The following is a 15,980-nucleotide window of genomic DNA, read 5'->3' as shown; positions in this document are numbered from 1 at the left end:
ACCACAGTCTACAGAGAGTCTGTGATCTCGAGCTTCCACCTAAGTGTTGTGTAAATACAGTTACCTGTGTAATATAAGAATTTGTTTCGAAAACGATGCTCGCGTGACTTAACCGAATAATGTTCATTAATGAAGCTAAGTTCAGAGGTTCGCAGTGCAGAAAAACTGCGAAGGAACCTGAAGCGTCAGAATGCACTACCAGAACACCAAACAGGCTAAGAACTATTGCGCTCACCTGAAACAGCATGCATATTCCTCGTTGCATTCGCGCGCAGAACCAAAACCGCTTGAGCTGCGTGAAGAGAACTGCTACTGAAAAGAGCACCGCTGGATTGTTGTTCAGAGGAAATTTGATGGTCAGAACACCATGGAGACGAGCACGCATCTCAAGAGTCCCGGTAAAAAGAAACGGCATGTCTTTTTTAATGTGAAGGAAATAGACCTCCGCGGTGTGGTTATAAACCTAACAGGCCTTTGGCACTCCGCAATGGAACAGGTTGACGCCGCACAGTAACCCGCTTGCTGCAGCTACTGCGCAACAGCGTCAAGCCATGTTTTTTCTTATTTTAAAATTTGAAGTTATATTAACCGATTTCTGTGACATTTCGCGCAATTTCTGCATTCTGGTTCACGATTCTACTTCTATAGTGTTCTCTTGTTCATCTGTACCGGTGATCTATCTGTACGAGATAGCAGCGCCGCGCTGGTGCCCCGCAGCCGCTCCTTCGGCCCTAGTCGCCGTTGTCCGTGTATTCTCGAAAACGACGGCGCCTCATGTAAGCAAGAGAAAATTCATCCCGCTTAACCTACGCTTGGTTCAACGAAAGAACACGAGACTTGGAAACTGCACCTAAATTTACAAAGCCAGCGGCTCTTGGCGTAGTTTTCTTGGAAAAGGTCAGAAGTAACGATAACTGGGCCACTTACTACCGATTCATTCTTAGATTCTTGAGGCGCAAAACACACACAGACGGAGATAAATGATGGCGCAGAACTGTTACGCGCAACTCACTTATATGAGAAAACCACACACTTTCAATGGCTAAAAAGGAGAGCAGAAGAAGAAAAAATACAAGAGAAAATAGAGCGCACGCACAATCAGCTCCTTATAGTATTCAGGTGAGCGATTTTTTTAACAAACGACCACAGAATGCTGAATTAAGCCGATATTCTTATTCTTTTAAATACGAAATGCTTCTATAACCTCTGTAATGAGTTTGATATCGAAAAAAAATAAAAATGTCTGCAAATTCAGCCCTTGGGGCGTTTCCTTAAGAAAAAAAATTACTCATCTAGGCGCTACACGCCTTAAGGAACGCTGTATTCTTCGTTAGTTTTATTTTTAAGGCGAGAGCCTTTAATGCCTCATGCTGTCCTTAGCAATCCGTGTCAGCAGCCGTGTCTGCGTGCGTGTCGGCAACCGTGTCGACAGGTGTGTCCGAATTTTGACGGGTGTCCACCGAGATATGTGAGACAGTTACTGCGTAATTTCGTTTCCTCAAATACAATTTTCAGTTTCTTCATTACGGCCCCTCTTTCTTTTTTCACTGCCACTTCCTCTCTTCCTGCACGGTGTGGTTAAGGTGTCCACCGAGATGACTGAGAATTACAGCCCTATTTCCTTTCCTCAAAAAGCGTTGCGTTCAAAGGGCAAGGCATCGCGCCGAACGGATGGTGGCGTTCCGTGGACTCCCTGGCAGGGCTACAACACGCTGTCGCGTTTCACTCCTAAAGGCGAAGCTTAAGCGCCATTAATTAGCTGTCAATTAGTATTTAGTCAATAATTAGTAATTGTCATTAATTCGTCATCAATTATGTGTGACGTCATTCAGTGGTGACGTCACCAGTGTCACATAGGCAAAGTGGTGCGGAAAATGCTTTCGCCTCAGCGCACTTTAGACAGTCAGTGCCCCCTGAATTTTTTCTTTTCTTCCGCGGTCGCTATCTTTATAGCCTTTAACATACTGGGCTTATCTGAAAGAAACTTATGCTTTGAGCAGCGCTTCTGGGTACTCGTCTATCACCGTCTGTTGTAATGACAGTATGTCGCTCCGCGCAGGCCCGCTCATCAGAATGTTAGTGCATTTAGTCCGAACTACGCAGGGGCATTTTCAGGAGCAGGAAATTTTCGACGCTCATAGCAGCGTGGCGTCCTGGAATTTGCCACTAAATCGGATGCACCGAGTGGAAAATTGGAGCTTCGAGCACGGTATTTTTTGCAGCGCTTTGAATGGGCTTGTCCGGAAAGTCTCGAAGCTACGCTGCTCAATGGCATTCTTCACAGTGCGCTTCTTTTAAAATTTAAACTAGGGGTTGACAACGGGTCATTGAACTAGATGATGAGCAATTTTTTTAGTTCGAAGGTATTTAGATCAAACAATCACAATTTTATTAAATTCATGGCGAACAAACTGCGCAAAACGGGACTATACGCCACAGAACAACAGAAGAAAGAACACCACAGCCCAGGCAACAAATTAACTTTATTTGACCTCGCAGATCGCCCAGTTTGAATGGCGCACATTCATCGCGCTCTCGCCCGCCAAGTAGCTCTTCCACGCCAAACTGACTTGCAAGGGTAAATCTCTCGCTGACAGCGGAGAAAAGTACGTAAGAAACTGCCTTTGTGATTGAGCCTATCGGGATACTACACGTGTAGAAGGTCCAGTGCTTCGATTGCCTTACAGATAGATCTATTTCGGTTGCCACATAGCGCTAAACAGACAGAGACACAGAGAGAAAGATTAGGCAGGCGCTTCAAGCTTTTCCTGGTGTGGAATTTCAGCTTTCGTGGTCTTTAACTTCAAGATTGTTAGGCTACCCTGAATACACTCGGCGTAAATAGTTTAAGAAGCGTTCACATTTCAGTCAGGTTAAAATACAGCGGAACGGAATAATGCTTCCGTTGCGGGAAATGCCCGCAAGAGAAAGTGTAGTGCAGCTGGGTTTTGGACGCACTTTCGCACCCATCCCACCTCATGACAAGTCCTATGTTTTATTTTCAACGCTTTTGTATTTATTGTATTTGCTTGCTCCTCTGGCAACAACTTTCCTCACATTCTTGGCTACATGCTGCCTTTACATATGGAGTTCGGGTTTCAGGTGGCACTCGAATGGCTCGGCTGAATTCTGCAACGCGCGCTCAGTACTTCATTCAGTACCGACAGCTTCTCAGCCACACCATTAGAGTAAACATGAAAAGTTGCGAAGTGAAATGGATCGCTTCTTCACCTCAGCCACAGCTTTTGCTTCTTCCGTAAATTTGAGAGCTTTCGAAACGAATGTCTCAGCAATCCTTCGAAATTTCGGCAGCTGGCCTTAGGCAACCGTATTAGGACGTGCTATGTATTGCAGCGCTTGACTTCCCACAGTCGCATTCACACGCGCAGTCATTTATCTCATATGTAGTTTCTTTTTCGCTCCGCAAAAAGAGCCAACCGCAAACCAGGACTATTTAGTGGGGTTAGCGTAGCGCGTCTTAAGCGAAAACTGCCGCACTCCGTTGCTGTCGGCGGTGCCGAGAGCGTACCACCGATGGTTACATGGCCTAGCAGTAGGTACGGCAGCTAACCTGTCAGTAAGGACTCTCCTTCATCTGAACTCACTTCCATTCAATAATTTGTCCAGAGTGTGTGATACGGACTCATCCTTTCTTATAGCTCCTGAAGGCACTTTCAGTGCAGTTCTCTCTCCAGTTTTACCAGGTTCTCAAAGAGTGGCCAACCCATCAGTGAACAGCGACGGATAAACGCTCACAGAGCGGTTCTAGGCTGCTAAAGGAATGGTGAGGTGGCTATTGCGTTCGTTTGATTTGCTAAATCATAACAGAATTGTTAAGTGCCTCCAGTTCATTAGAAGAACTGTTTGTTGGGCTAGATGGTGCATATTGTAAGAAAAGAACAGTAGCGCAACCAAAACGAGCACAAGAGAGGACCACACAGTCCTGTGTGTTAGGACCACCCAGTCCTGTATTAGTCCTGTGTGGTCCTCTCTTGTGTTCGTCTTGGTTGCGCTACTGTTCTTTTCTTACCAGTTCATTAATAGCGAAAAAATATTTAAAAATAAAATGGAAATATTCTCCACCCCCCTCCGCGGCTGTTCAGGGCTCTCGGAACAGGAGCAGGATGCCCGCCAACATGAGCTGCAGCAGCCTGCGTAGTCGAGAGAAGAGGCAATGAGGGTGGTGAATCAACCAGGGAGACATACAGCGGTCACTAAGAAATCGAGTTCAAAGCAACAAATTGTTTCCCAGTGACCGCTGTGGCCTATGCGTCGTCATACAAAGTGAGACACTGAGGTACAGTTCCATTCAGAGTGACGCATACTCAGAAATGCCGTCTGCTTCTTCATTGACACCCTACCGTAATGTGACAAAGGAGTAGGTTTCTCCAGTCACAGTCTTTGGATTTGCACACTGCGTCCACAAGGAAGGAAAATATTCGCAGGTATACGAACGCGGTTTCTCCTTTGCATGTTGCCGTTATTTGACCGCTACTTTACGCAGCCGTTAAATAACTGTTGTGAGAAGCAGGCGATGCGTGCAGCCATCTCGTACGCTTATAAACACGAGTCAGCTCTTGAAAAGGAGCAGATGACGCAGGTGAATGTTTCGCACCTTAAGAAAATATTATTTTCAGTGGCCCTGTCGCTCTGGATGCTTGGCATATTTAAAGGTGCTTGAGTAAGCTCTCAGCAATTTAAACAGGCAATGAAGAAAACCACATCCAATTTTTGTTCCGAGCGAATACCAATCATGTGGCTCTTCCTTGATGTGGTGATCTTTGTACGGCAGCAAGACACAGGCATCGGACATTGTTTGCGAAAATGGCCGGGGATGGCAACACCCCTGGTTAATTTCTACCGCTTCCCCAGCTAGTACGTTTTTAGTGAATGAAACCTCCTTTCCATGGCTGCATGACTCCGCGCAAGTAATTAAAAAAAAACTGGTGCGATCACACTCTTGCTTCCCGTATATCCGGCTCTGCATCGTGCGAAAGACAGAATGGTGCTAGCGTGCTCGGATTAGTATCAATCGTCTTACGGATGTTTCTATATGGTAAGAAGTTTTATCGCGATGAAAAGTAAACTTGGATGAATTTGGTAAGATTAAAACCCACGACTCTTAGATTGAGAAACGGGCACTGTACCCAGCGGCCATAAACGCTCGTCGATTTGAGGTGGTAGGGGTGTACCTGGTGAATGCGTTGCGGTCTATGACTTGCTGTGGTGTCTTAAGGATATGTAGTGGTGCGTGCATTGCTCATTATGACTGTTCTAATCAGTTATTAGGTAATTTAAGAACATTAATTCCATTTATGAGATGGTTCATTGTACCTCAACGGTTCGATGCGTGTTTACATGTGATGTATATCTGTGTGTAAGGTGTGAATAGGGCACCACTAATCGGGTATAGAGAGAGAGGTACTAAGCCGCCTCGGTGCCCCCGAGTGGGCCACCACGAGGTGGTGTGATACTACTTCGATATTGGGTCTCGTCTATCTGGCCGAAAGTTTTCATACGACGTGCAGTCCGCCGAGGGGCGGTGCGTTCCCGTTCGGTTTAGGGTTCCTTGATGTCCGCGCGCCTCCGCTGGCCATCGAGGCACTTACAGTTCGGCTGCGGACAAAGTGGAGCCATCCCCCACCCCCTCCGCGCGGCTGTAGATAGCGGCTGCAGATAGCAGCTGCTAATTAGCGGTGGCGATCCAATAAGCTATTGGGTTGTACTATTAAATGCGAGCTTAAGCGTCCTCCAAGTTTTTCCCGCAGAGTGCAAGCAAAGAGGAGAGGAGAGGGTGGGGGTCTGGAGAGAGGCACCTTGATCGCCCTGTACTCACTTGAGGGAACCAGTGTCCAAGCTTTAGTGTATGTGAAAGTGGCGGCGCAAGTGGACAAGTGCGATGCGTACAGTCTTAGCGTATGTATCGTAGCCCCGTTTTCTAGGTACTGAAGCTGACACAGGCCGCGGTAGTAGCGGAGGAGCAGCGGCGTCTCCATTGCCAGAACCTGTTTTGGATGGCTTCACCTAAGGACAGACGAGCACGTAGGCCACAACAACAACAGCACACACAGATGGCAGACTAAACCCCTTGTGTGTTGTACTTTCTCTACAAAGTGATAAATAAGCCCGTTGGCATGCAATATTTGCGGCGTAGGTCACCTACGGCGTCAACGAAACAACCTCTTCAGCGAAGAAATCGCAGGATCCTTGAGTCTTTGTTATAATCGGTTCAACTAAGTTTCTTTTCGTTTTGAGTCTCATATTAACTTGTTTTTTCCTTGATTATAATTCACTAGCTTTCTACATTATTGGCATCCGAAAAGAAATTGTGACGAAAAAAAGCGATCTGCCCGCCCAATGCACGGCAGTGCGAATCCAGTATGACAGCTCTGGTCATACTCCAATAAAGTGTGCGTATTACCCTTTGGAGGGTTGAATGGGGGGTAAATCCGACAAGAGATGCGGAGAAATGGCTAGGCCGTGTTTGGAAGTCGCCGCTTCTTCGCGCGAACTGCCGGTCAGTGCGTTCTGTTGAGTGCGCACTTTAGCTGACGTCAGATATAAAGGGCCACTCAAAGAACATCTGCTCCTCAAGCGGAATGAAGAGCTGTGCGAAATCGTTTGGATTTTGTATAGCTTTTGACTTCGTGCTCCTACTGCCTTCCAGTTCAACAGACCAAGTCGGATGCTGCAGAAGAACTGAGATTATGTGCGGCCCTGTGCGGAACAGAAGACAAGCCTATAGGTCTGCCAATACAGTCTGTACGGCGTAATTATCACATCAAATTTCTCTGCATTGTATTTTTCGGCCAACGCAATGCATGAAATGTTCGGTTTAAACTGTATCACCTTTTCTAAAGCCCATGCCACCATGGCACCAAGTATAATGAACGGAATAGGCGAGGTCGGTCAGCAAAAATTACTTTTCTTTTGCGTCCATATACCAGGTGCTTCAGGGAACACTATGTTAGTTTTAAAAATAGGCTTTTTGGGGTAAAAATACGACTTCGAATACGGAAAGCTGTTGAATCGTACTAAGTTATAAGCTGGTTAACTAATTTCTAATAATGAACTTTTTAACTATAGCAGCTTGGCAACTGGCTGCAAATAAAGATTTGTAGCCGGTAGATACTAATAGTTTTAAGAGTTTTTAGAATTTTGAAAACGTCATTATCTTCAGCGCTGTGGCTCGACAAAATCTGGCTACATCACACCAAAATACATACACCTTCGAAAAGCATGCAGGCAAAGCAACCTTTCCAGTGCACGTAACTAACCAAAAAAGCCAAAATTTGTTGAGCCACAGCGCCAATGGCCATCGCATTTTGAAACTTATGAAAACTGATATGGCTGTTACTAACGACCGCCTACAAATAGCTAATTGCAACTAGGTGCCTAACTGTTATAGTTAACTGTTAATTAATTAACCAGCTAACTACTTATATAGAATCGCAGGATCTCTGGTGTCGCTCCAACACTGACTGTGCTGCAAAAGCCATATTTTTGCCTTAAAAAGCTTAATTTTCTTCCCTGAAACACCGGGTATATACAAGTCAAAGCCCCGCAATGTTTCAGTGGCAGCCGTGGAATCATCATCATCCCAGCAACGTCCACTTCAGGACAATGGCCTCTCACATTTCAGAATTAACCCCGTCTTGCGCCCCGCAAACTTCCTAATCTGAGCTCTCCCCGTGGCTGTGCCACATCTAGATACGTTCGCCTTCTATTGGAATCCACTCGGTCACACTAAGGGCACGTCGGATTTTGAGCTCTCCTTACGAGATGCTTTCCCCTGCCCACTTCACCTTAATCTCATCTAGGGTATAATTAACACGCATCTGTCCGCTTGGCCACTCTGCTCTCTCTGTGCCTCTTATTTCCTCTATCTTGTTCCTTTCCATAGCCGGCTGCACTCGCCTTTAGCCGCCATGTTTCTTTCCATAGGTGAGTCATGACAAGATACAGCCATTGAATTCTTTCCTCGTGAGCTGTGCTTTTTGCGGGTGCCGGTAAGCTGCTTTTCATGGTCTGTGGGTGCCTACCAAGTCCACTCAAGCCTTTTTTTATCCATGGTTAATGAGCGCAAAGAAGACGAAGACGATGAGAAGAAGGCGACAACACGACGCAAGCGTCACGAAGAGCGCTTGTGTCGTGTTGTCGCCTTCTTCTCTTCGTCTTCGTTTTTTTGCGCTCGTTAAACATGACTACGTACCAACTAGCCTATCTTCTTGCGTGAACGCATGGTTATTATCCTATTTTCCTCAGGGATCCGGATCTACAGCCTCTGTTTACCCTGGTCGCCCTGTATACCGCATATACCAGTGCACTTAGGGCTACGCATTCATCCAGTGACATGTTGCTTGGTTATTTGAGATCAGCTCGCGAGCACCCTGCATGGAAGTAACAGTGGGACTCCCTCCCCCCATTGTGTTGTCATGAAGCCAGGCACGCCTCCACAGACATTGCAACTGCATAGCATTTCGGCTATTGTTTGCTCCAGGTGGCGAGTTTTGTGCACGATTGTGTGCGGAAAGCTGCAACGAGGAGCAGTAAGCGGGCGTCTGTGAGGCGCCACTTACGGCAGTGGCTGGCAGGAGCGGCAGCAGCCCGTCGGCAAGGCGCACTGCGAGCTGATCGGCTCAGCCGTCATTGTGAAGACGACGACTGTCTTGGCAGCTGCCCAAGGAGTAACCGCCAAATTTTCCGAGGACTGCGTCGCTGCCTGCGCCCGAGAAGACGTGCACAAGAGTATTCACGCAAACGAAAAGACGCAAGGAATGCCGGTTTTTACACGCGCACGCACGCACGCACACACACACACACACACACGCACACACACACACACACGCACGCACGCACGCACACGCACACACATGCACACGCACACACACACGCACGCGCACACACACACGCACACGCACACACATGCACACGCACACACACACGCACACACACTCACACGCGCACACGCATACGCACACGCGCACAAACACAAACACACACACACACACACACACTGTCTCTCTCTCGCACGCACGCATGCTCGCGCGCATACACACACACACACGCTCGCAAGGTCGCGCACACACACGCACACACACACACTGTCTCTCTCTCTCGCACGCACGCACGCACGCGCGCATACACACACACACACGCACACGCACACCACACACATGCACACACACACATACACACACACACTGTCTCTCTCTCTCTCGCACGCACGCACGCGCGCATACACACACACACACACACACACGCTCGCAAGGTCGCGCACACACACGCACACACACAAACACTGTCTCTTTCTCTCTCGCACGCACGCACGCACGCGCGCATACACACCCACACACACACGCTCGCAAGGTCGCGCACACACACGCACACAGACACACGCGCGCGCGCGCGCAGAACATTCGGCCGTCATATGGGGGTCAGCAATTACGCGATGATCAGAAGGTGCATGCACATAGAATTTGTGAGTTACAAAAGCTATCCTAGTCGATGCTGTGAAATTTACAACCTGCTAAAAGTAAGCGCTGATAGGTGATTCTCGAATTAAGGACACCTGTAAGTGCCCTTAACTGTATTATCCCGGTGCTAATGTAATAATGACTGCGGACTCAAAATAAGATTTTGAACTCTGTCGTGATTGCACAAATTATTTCGATTAAAATGGGAAATAATAGAGAAGCAAAAGCTGTCGTCTATCTCCGGACCAAGTATAATAGTAATGAATAAATACATTGGCGGATACAAGGCCGACGGCCACACCGGTGAACATTCCGTCAAGGTTAGGTTATATACTGAAACATAAGCACCCATGAAGGGAGAAGATGGACAGAGGCACTCATAGCTCAGTTTGTCAAACACCGCATACAACAGGCGGAGGCCGTGGGCCAGGATCCCAATGGTGGCCATGGAGTTCTTTTTTGGTCTACTTTCCAATCAATTATAATTCAGGCAAAAAATTGCTTGATCTAATAACCCAGTGATGAAACAGCAATTAAAAAAAAGAACATTCTCCAACGCTTCCCTCGCTTTCAATGACTGTGTTGTTGAGGTGTGCACGCGCGGTTCTATTTACGTAATCTTTTTTTATGTTGTTATTTCCAGATTTTTTATGCAGGTTCATCTGTCCAATGGGCTCACATTCGCATATGCTAATCAACGTCCTATTATCCTTATCACCCAATATGACTTGAAGTTCACAGCTGGCCTGAAAACCTGCGTACAAATTGCTGTCTCAAGTGGAAAACTGAGTTACCAGAGGAATATTCTCGCTCTGCTAAAGCGCCTACAGACTCGCAGTGCGGGGCGAATGTTGCCTGAAGGCTGCCGGCCTTAAGCCGGAGGTACAAACTTTCTGCCGTATGACGTCAGTTCTACAGTCATCGTACCGTTATTTTGAGTACTAGCAGGGAGCGACCCGACTGTATTGCCTCGAGTGTCTTTTGATATCTAGTGTGGTAATATTGAACGACGATTTTCTACGTGTTGCAGTCAACACAACAAGATCAGCGGGCCTACTAAAAGCGACAGTGCACATCTTGAGCCTCAATGAGAAAAGATTTGCCGCTCTTTGCCTCATTAGCCATTTTGTAAATACAGAGGATTTTTTTTCGCCCATATCACCACTCGTAGACGTTTCCCAGTGGAATTTACCGGAAAGCATTGCTTTCCGAGAAAGAAGAAACCGGCGGGAAACATCTGCCCAGTTTTCTAAAAGAAAAATAATTGGAAGGTTAAGGTATGCTTCACCGACAGCACAAGCACAAGGAGGTCAGTTTGATCCCATTTCGTTTTAAAACCGGGCCCTCACCTAGCGATGCGCCGTGGTGGGGTGCAGGGCGCCAATAGATAGTGGTGTGTACCACGAGAGACGCACGCCTTATTCGTATAATATCGTTGGTCTGCATCATGGACTGCCCCCTTCGTGAATTCTTCCCGCCTTAGTGCAGCGCCTGCTAGCACGAAGGTAATTACAGTCTAATTCCCAGTATATTTTGATTTTTGTAGCTTAGACTACGGTGCTAGATTGGTCCAGACCCTCCGTCGGATTTTATGAAAGGGAAAGCGCATAATTGGCTCACTTTGCACATGTAAACCTCAACAGAGCCGTAAGAAGAAAACACCAACGCTAGCTGGAAACAAACTTTTAGTTGGCGTCCGTGTTTTTCTCTCACGGTGGGTAGAGGTGTCCACCAGCAAAGTGAGCCAGTTATATGCTTTTCCTGAAATCTATGGGAGCGTCTAGGCTGCGAAAAAGGCTAGACTGGGAACTAGGCTGCCTAACCTTATTCGCGGTTTGAACACTCTTTTCTTCCCAGGTGTTCAGTTCAACCGCGCAGTGCGAAAAAAAAAAGATTTCCTTCTTGTGCTGCTACCCCTTCTAGACCGCCTTACGCGTGTGATGCTGATGTGTTACACGGCTGTCCTTGTACGTCCTATCTTGTGTTCAGCTTGAGCAAAGTCATTTCAGCTTTCGCTGGGAAACCCTGGAAAGTCCACGGCCTAGTTACGGGTGAAGTACCTCTTGGCCTTTGAAATGAGGAGACGGCCGCTGCCACCAGCAGCCCGCCGGACCTAGCCACCAGCTGGGAGCTGATCCTCTGCATGCTATGTTCTGAAAAACTGGCAGCAAGGTGCTGGTTCCGAGCACAAGTCGTGAAAATAAAACGTTGTCCATGAACGCTATCCGTAGTAGATTGCAATATCGACAATTCTTACCTAGTAGACGTAGGAACTGTGCAGCAGCCGACTCAATTGTTTAGAAAACGTGCATTAATTGATTACCTTGAATAGAAAGTTCGGAGAAGAAGCTTACAGGAAAGCCCAGCCAGTGCACTAAAGCAACCCGCCAGAGAAGGCCTAGAAGTAAACTCACCTCGCAGGTAGGTGGGGTGACGGCTGCTTGCTTTGCCCGGCTGGCTGTGCTCCGGCGCAGGCCTTTCTTGCAGCTTAAGCACCCCTTGGCCTCGACCGCGACGGTGGTGGTAGTGGTCAGCGGTTCTTCCTCCGATGGCGCAGGAGCTGCGTGGCCCCGAGGTGACGAAGCGCTTGGCAACCTCAGAGACCGGTGGCTGGCCAGGTGAGCTCGTGGCATTAGCTGCGCTGTGCCCGCAGCACTCCCGGCAACTGTCAGCTCCGTGTCCAAGCTTGTTCTGCATCGAGACTTGAATCCCGCGGGCGCTTCGATGGAGCTGAGCAACGGATAGGTCGGGAGGGACTGGGTAGAAGCCCGCAACATTGCAACGCCTCATGAAGGAATGGGCCTAGAGAAAAGATGGCGTGCGTTCAATATCTCGTGCAGTCCGAGCAACTGATGATGATGATGATGTCCTCAGGCTTAATGCAGCTGATGATGATGATGATGATGTCCTCAGGCTGAATGGCACATACCCACGGCGGGGGATTGGCCAGGGTGCATAGCGGATACAAACGCACTCATGTACAGGGAATGGAGTATATTTAAATTTAAAATTTTGGGACGCAGAGATAGAATTTGTACAAAACATAAAATACGGAGAAAGAAAAGTTGTGAATTCACATTCTAGCAGAGGAATCTTCCAAATGAAATCATATAATCGTGAATAGAATCGAACACTGGTTTCGGGGCATATCCCTTGGCGCTTGCCCGGAAGGATAAGAGAATCGGAATAGATAGAGGAAGCCCAAACCGAGCGAGAGGGATCTCCAAGTAAATTCTACGGAGAGCAGCGAGCCGCCGGCAGGAGAGGAAAAAATGTTCTATAGACTCAACTTCGCCACAAGACTCACAAAGGTTGGATATCGAATGCCCCGATCGGCATAAATAAAGATTTAGCCGCGGTATCCTGCAGCGCAAAAGGGTCATGGACACCTCACATTGCCTCGAACTGCACATCCGCACACTCCAAGGAAATGCCACGTGTTGAAAATGCGCTGCAGCGAGGAGAGGCTCATGACTCAAGGTGTGGAAACGCTGGAATCGCTGAAAGCGTGCTAGAGTCAAGTAAACAGTATTTGGGACGAAAGGGACAATAGGACCATCAAGGGCAGACTTTGCTAAAAAATCAGCCCTCTCATTAGAAACAATGCCACAGTGCCCAGGGACCCAGTGAAAGCGTACTTCTGTAACATGTGGACGAATAAAAAATTGAAGGGAACTGCTCATAAGAGTATCACTCGAGGTTTCGAGCGCTGCCAAAACAGAAAGGCTGTCTGAGAGTATAATAACCCGAGTGATACTGCAGGGAATCCTTATTAAGGCCAACTCAATGGCCAGAAACTCAGCTACAAAAATAGGGGTACAGTCAGGGGCCCGAAATGATTAGCTCCAATCAAGAGCCCTTGAGTAAATACCAATAGCGGCCTTTTCATTTTGCTGGGAGGCATCTGTATAGACGGCAATATGGTTAGGAAAATTGTCTAGGTACTCCTCTGTGAGCCCATTTAACATATTGGCGGGCAACTCTTAACATTCCTTGGGAGGGTGTTGTCAAAGAAGACTGCCGTGTCAGCCCGCCTGTGGTTGACTAGTACTAAAGATCTCATTGATACAGAAATATTTGACAGCAGGGAGTTAATGAACACCACCTGAGGGAGCTTATACCGAGGCCAGGGAGTACCAAAGAAGAGAGTTGGGTTTGTTGTAAATATAGGGTTAGTTAATCCAGGAACAGGCTCCAAAGACCTTAAAAATGTCCGCACAGTGATAAGCTCAAACCGGGAATTGAGATCAGGTATTCGCGCCTCCAAGTACAACACAGCCTTAGCTACTGATTTAGGCAGACCGAAGCAAAGGCGCAGAGCGCGTCGCTCCATAAAAAACAGGGGTTAACGCTTGTACCTCTCGAGACATTCTTTCTCCTCCTTCTCGTTCGCTTCACGGGTGCGCATGGAAGCGCCAATATTTCTGAGCATGCGATTAATTTCAATGCGCACCTGCATTTCTCGTCTACTGTCACGGAACTTGGCCGTCCGTCACGTCCATAGGCTTCTGTATGTTGTAGTGCCTGTGATGCCTCCGCTCCTGCCTAACTGGATTAAAGCAGCGGACTTCCTTGACCGGGGGATCACGGTGGCAGCGGCCAAGGTCGAAGACCGCCGAAGGTCGAAGATGCGGCGAGGATGGCGGCGTCAGGTGGCCGAGTCAACCCTCGGGTCGCCGGACAGAGTGGTGATGTGCTAATTGAAAGACGGCTGTGTCCTCGACAGAGGTCTCGTGTTTTCGACATCCGGCGGGGAAGCACGAGGATGGTCATTCACCTGCTGGTAGACTGTGGGAGATTCATTTCCAGCAGTGTTTGATTACTGGGCCTCTACCCCTTCCCATCGACCGAGCTGCGAGAGAGCCCCGCAGCCCAGCACCGCCCCTGCCGTGGGTGGTATCAACAGTGTCCACAACTGTCCATCTGATTGGACGTCATTCTTCGAACTTTATTCCCCAGTCAGGGATCTGGGGAATACGAAGCCTATTTAACGGGGAGTTGTTTTGTTGACTCCAGTGCACTTCCGTTAGCGAAGTTCCCTTCCACTGAGAGTCCCTCTCAGTTGCTCTTTTGGTAAATAATGTAAATATTCCTGTATAAAGTTCTCCTTTCTTGTTTTCTCCTCGTAACACCGTCTCCCGCCTTCCTCGCCCCTCCTCCGGCCCGACCACGCTCACCGCGATCCTAATAATGTGCACAATGGATGGTGAAGAAGTTCGAATGTCATTCGTGTGGGGGCTTATGAAGAGATAAAGGCGTAGATGAGCTTCGAAAAAGATGAATCCGTGGACCAAGGAAGAAAACCTGTATTTGATTCTTCTCTAAAACGCAACAATTTTGCCGCCTTTTTTTCTGAATGAATTATTGAGAGATCATTCATGGAGCCTTCCTTTTCGCATAATAATCACAACTGACACCTCGCAACGTAGCGAAAAGGCAAGTCTGCGAATAGTCTGACCACCCCTATATTGGTCCTTTTCTCTGCGTCTTCCGGATTACTCGGCCATTTTTGAAGCAGTTTCTAGCACTAGTGCTTGCTCTAAGCCATATGGACCCATCTCCTTCCGCAGCGGCGGCAGTCATTACTGATTCTTTTTTATAGCACTCGTTCCTCTCTTCGAGTGCTGATTTTCCATCTTCAGTACATTAATTTCATGGCTTGCTCCACATTTTAGCTTTGTATATTTCGTATGGGTACCCAGTAACAGTTATCCGACATTAATGAGGTACTGATAACTTGCTAAAAAGGCCTCCTTCAGCGGGTATACGTGTTTCGTATATCCCCCTGTCTGCCGCACATCTCACACCAGCTGTAGACATCACAGACATCCGCTATTAAGAGGGCAAAACGGGCTTCTTTAAACATCTAGTGACTACAAACACCGCGGAGTATCCTAGAGTAGGAAATCTGTATTACGCGGCAGCTTGAAGTCTTTCTTACGAGTCTGCGCAGGCGTGTCTCGCCTCTAAATTTCCATCAGCACTGGTCTGGTTTAGCGCTTTCTCCGGTGAGCGCATTTTGACTTGAACCTGAATCTGTAGAACCTTTCTGGCTTTTTAGTGCAAAAGGATTGCATCACGAGTTATAACCCAACCAAGGGTCTTGTGGCGTCCCTGATCTTGAGAGTACAGAAATAAAATATTGCCGCGACTGGGTTTCGAACCCGCCGTGGCACAGCGCAAACAGACCACCTTCGCTTCTCACTACACGAGAATAATGTGCAATTTTTAACACGGCATTTATCACGATGAAATTAATTTCTATTTACATGAAGTATTTGCAAACATTTTGGGGGACGCCACGAAAGACAAGCCGATCACTCATCGTGTTAAACTGGATCCCTGGCCGCTGCACGAAAGCACTATGTTATCGCCGCAACCGAACACGCTGCATCTGCTTGTCTCTTTGTGCCGCAGTTCAGAATTCCTTGCGGGAATATCATCGACTGCCTTGCTAAATGTTAAAATATTTTTTTCTATGCTTTATTAAATTTTGACTTAATA

The sequence above is a fragment of the Amblyomma mixtum genome, chromosome 3, assembly GCF_055824585.1.
Source record: "Amblyomma mixtum isolate Tamu chromosome 3, ASM5582458v1, whole genome shotgun sequence".
Lineage (NCBI taxonomy): Eukaryota > Metazoa > Arthropoda > Arachnida > Ixodida > Ixodidae > Amblyomma > Amblyomma mixtum.
Note: the sequence above shows the minus strand (reverse complement) of the source record.